Source organism: Myiozetetes cayanensis, unplaced genomic scaffold, assembly GCF_022539395.1.
Source record: "Myiozetetes cayanensis isolate MyiCay16 unplaced genomic scaffold, myiCay2020 scf943, whole genome shotgun sequence".
NCBI lineage: Eukaryota > Metazoa > Chordata > Aves > Passeriformes > Tyrannidae > Myiozetetes > Myiozetetes cayanensis.
This window is the reverse complement of record NW_026088234.1, coordinates 4347-8692: the sequence shown is the minus strand read 5'-3', so window position 1 is coordinate 8692 and position 4346 is coordinate 4347.

Genomic DNA, 4346 nt, shown 5'->3' with positions numbered 1-4346 from the left:
ACAGAGCATCAATTCAAACAGTTTATACAAGAAAGTGTCTCTCCAAGGACAAAGTTCCCGTTTATCAGTGAACTTGGCAGGCAAAGAACAAAACTTTTGCAGGTGGCTGGGCCAAACACAGACCAAAAAATATCAACAATCCCTGATACACCTGCCCTGATTTCTGTGTTGAAGATGCTTCTTCAGCCCTTCTCTGGAGCTGCAGGGGCAGTGCCTGTGTGCAGAGCTGGAGGGAAGAGACTCCCAGCACATCAGCACAGCCAGGGACAAGGGCACTTGTTTTTCCACATCTCAGCTTTGGGAAAGGATGGGGAAGGTTGGGAAAGCTGTTAACAGGGTGTTTTTGCCTGAGGTGTTAAACATGGGAGAGGGTCTCTCTTCACAATTCCCAAGAGGAGAGATGGCAGAAAGCTGCCCTGCAGGTTGTATTTGAAGGAAGAGGAAAAAGAGACCGAGGGTAAGGGGTTTCTTTCCTGGAGGGCAGGACTGTCGTTCACTTGCAGGAGCCCCGTGCTGGAATTGTCAGTCCAACTGCCAAATTGGAATCTGGACAAAGATTCCTGCCAGACAAAAGGTGGCAGGACAGAAAGCTCTTGCTGCCCATGGAGTGCCCAGGGTGACCCACCAACTACACCTGAAACCCAAAGGTTACAGGCTTTCTTTCCTGGGGGAAAGGCCGTGACTTCACAAAGAGTCCCCTGGGAGGCTGGGTGGGGTTGCACTGTGGGGGTGTGGGGCTTGGTTCTTTGGTTTCCAGGGGCTATTCCAGAATGGAGAGGATGGGCTGGGACATCATAAAGGGGCACATGGGTGGGGCTGCATTCTGACCTTGTGGGGTGTTGGTTCTTTGGTTGCCAAGGGCTGTTCCGGAATGGAGAGGGTAGGCTGTGACATCGCAAAAGGTCCTCAAGCACAGGGGTTGGTTTAGTGGGTTCATCCTGGCTGGATTTCAAACACCCACTAAAAGCTTCCACCTTCCCCTCCCTCTGCAACTCCACAGAGGAGAGGAAAAAAACAACTGAGGATTCCTGAGTAGAGATAAGGGTGGGGAGAAAGTCACTTACTAAATGGGCAAAACAGACTCAAAGTAGGGATACTACTTAAATTTATTACTGACAGGATAAAAACCAAAGAATGAGAAATAAAACAGTCTGGAAAACACCTTCCCCCACCCCATCCTGCTACCTTCTCAGCTCTCCCATCCATCCCCCCAGCAGTGCAGGGGGATGGCAATGGGGGTTACAGTCAGTTGTTGTTTCTGTCACTGCTCAGGGAGAGGAGTTGGATCCTTCCCTGCTCCTGTGAGGTCCCTCCCACGGGGGACAGTCCTGGATGGACCTCTGCAGTGAGTCCACCCCTCGGGCAGCAGCTCTTCCCACCCTGTTGTCCCGTGGGTCCCTCCTCCATGGGGTCAGTCCTTCAGGGATGAGCTGACCCGGTGTGGGTCCCCCACAGGGGCCACGAGTCCTGCTGGGAAAAACCTGCTCCAGCCTGGGCCTCCGTCTGCACGGGCTGCAGGTCCCTGCCAGGACCTGCTCCATCCTGGGCCTGCCCCGGGGTCACAGCCTCCTTCCTGCATCCCCCTGCTCCAGTGTGGGAGCTTCCATGGGCTACAGGGGGGGTCTCTGCACCCCAATGATGCTCCCCCAGGGGCTGCGGGGCCTCTGCTCCAGCACCTGGAGCACCTCCTGCCCCTCCTTCTGCACTGCCCTTGAGGTCTGCATTGCTGGTCCCACGTTACCACTCCGCTCTTCCCTGGCTGCAATTCCTTCTGTCCCTAAATCTGTTATCCCAGAGCTGTTCCTGTTGCTCCTGATGGGCTCGGCCTTGGCCAGCGGCAGCAAGTCCGTCCTGGAGCAGCTGGCATTGGCTCCACGGGGCAGGGGAAGCTTCTGGCAGCTTTCAACAGAGACCACCCCTGGAGCCCCCCAGCTACCAAAACCCACCCACAGAAACCCACTGACACCCAGTGACTTCCACTTGCCCCAGGATGGTCCCAGTTCCCAGCAGTGTGATCCCAGTCACTCCCAGTTCATGCCAGTTGCCTCCAGCATGCACCCTGTCACTCCCAGTTACTCCCAGTTGCTTCCAGCATGATCCCAGTTGCTCCAAGAATGTTCCCAGTTGGCTTCCAGCACAGCCCCACTGGCTCCCACTTCCCCCCTGCATAGTTCCAGTCAGCTCCCAGTTTGATCCTGGTCCCTTACAGTCACTCCCACTATGATCCCAGTATGGTGCTGGTCACTCCCACTATGACCCCAGTCACTCCCAATTGGATCCCAGTTGCCCCCAGGGTGGTCCCAGTTGCTCCCAGCCCCCCCAGGATGGTTCCTTTCCCTCTCAGAGACTCCCAGTCTGAGTCCAGGATGGCCCCAGGCACTTTCAGGCACAACCTGGACGATGCCATTTGCCCCTGCATGGTCCCAGTTGCTACCAGTAGGATCCCAGCATGAGTCTCGTCACCCCCAGTATGATCCCAGGAACTTCCAGACACTTCCAGTACAAATTCACTTTGATCCCACTCATCCCCAGTATGGTTGCAGTCCCTCCCACACACTCCCAGTATTATTGTAGTCACTCCCAGTATGACCCCAGTGGGATACCAGTAGGAGCCCAGCTGCTCCCACTATGATCCCAGTTGCCCCAACATGGTTCCAGTTGCTCCCCTTCACCCCTACTATGGTTCCAGTCACTCCCAGAATGATCCAAGTAACTCCCAGCCACTCCCAGTTGCCTCCAGTATGCTCCCAGTCAGTCCCAGTATGATCCCAGTCTTTCCTAGTAGGATCCAAGTTATTCCCTGCATGGTCCCAGTTGCTCCCCAGTGAGCCCACTGTAGTTCCAGTCCCTCCCAGTATGATCCCAGTGACACCCTCTATGGTGGCAGTCACAGCCAGGATGAACCCAGACGTTCCCTGTCACTCCCAGTATAAAGCCATTTGCCCCCAGCAGGGTCCCACTTGCTCCCACTCACCCATTACAGTTCCAGTCCCTCCCAGTAGGATCCCTGTGACATCCAGTCTCTCCCAGTCAACCTCAGCCTGCTCCCAGTCAGTCCCAGTATGCTCCCAGACAGTCCCAGTATGATCCCAGTCACTCCTGGTCTCTCCCAGTATATCCCAGTTGCCCCCAGTGTGGCCCCACTCACTCCCAGTTCCTCCCAGTAGCTTCCAGCATGATCCCAGTTGCTCACAGCCACTCCCAGTCACTCTCAGTGTGGTCCCAGTCACCACCAGCATGATCCCACTTGCTCCCAGTATATCCCAGTTGGGCCAACACAGTCCCAACTGCCCTCAGAATGCTCTCAGTCACTCCCAGTATGACCCCAGACACCTTCACTGTGGGCCCAGTTGCTCCCATTATGATCCCAGTTGTGCCCAGCATAGCCCCAGTTGCGCCCAGCATGGCCCCAGTTGCGCCCAGCATGGCCCCAGTTTCTCCCAGTTCCTCCCAGTGGGATCCTAGGAGCTCCCAGATTCCCCTGGCATAGAACCAGTTGCTCCCAGTATGATCGTAGTCTGATCCCAGTAGGATCGCAGTCACCCCCATTATGATCCCAGGAACTTCCAGACACTTCCAGTACAAAGCCAGTTTGATCCCACTCATCCCCAGCATGGCTGCAGTCCCTCTCACACACTCCCAGTATTACTGCAGTCACTCCCAGTATGATCCCAGTTGCCCCAGTTCTGGTCCCGCTGGGTCCAGTCCAGCTCTGGGTGTATCCCGGTGTCCCCCCTGTCCCCCCACCCCGCTGTCACCCCCTTTTCTCTCCCCACAGAGCTCCTGAGCCGGCAGCGGCCGCAGCCCCTCCCCAGGGCCTCGGGTACAGCCTGGACCCCCCCCGTGTCCGTGAGGATTTTGGGGGGTCGTGTGTCCCCCCTCCCCTGCTGTCACTCTGCCTCCACCCAGCTGCTCCCAGTGATCCCAGCAAAGCTTCCCAGTTCTCCCCAGTCCTGGGTTTTGGGGGAAGTGAAGGGGTTTGGAGGATCCCAAGGGGTGGAGCCAAGTTTGGGGGGGCAGAACCAGCCCTGGGATGGATCGGGAATGGGGATCCCCCTGCGTTCTCCCCGTGTCACCCCGCTCTGGGGAGCCTTTGGAAGGGAACTGGCCCCTCAATAGGCACCCAACTCACCCCAAAACTTGCTGGGACCCCCACAACCTCCCCACAGCCCCTCAAGGATGCCCAAACACAGAGTCCACCCAGGACCCCACCCTACCTTTTTTCTGGGGAGGCTTCTCTGGGCACTGGTGGTGTTGGAAGCCCCCCCGGCTGCAGGCGAGGAGCTCTCGGGTGAGCAGGGGGTGGGAAGGGGGAGATCGGTGGGAAAAGGGGGGTCAGAGGGGAT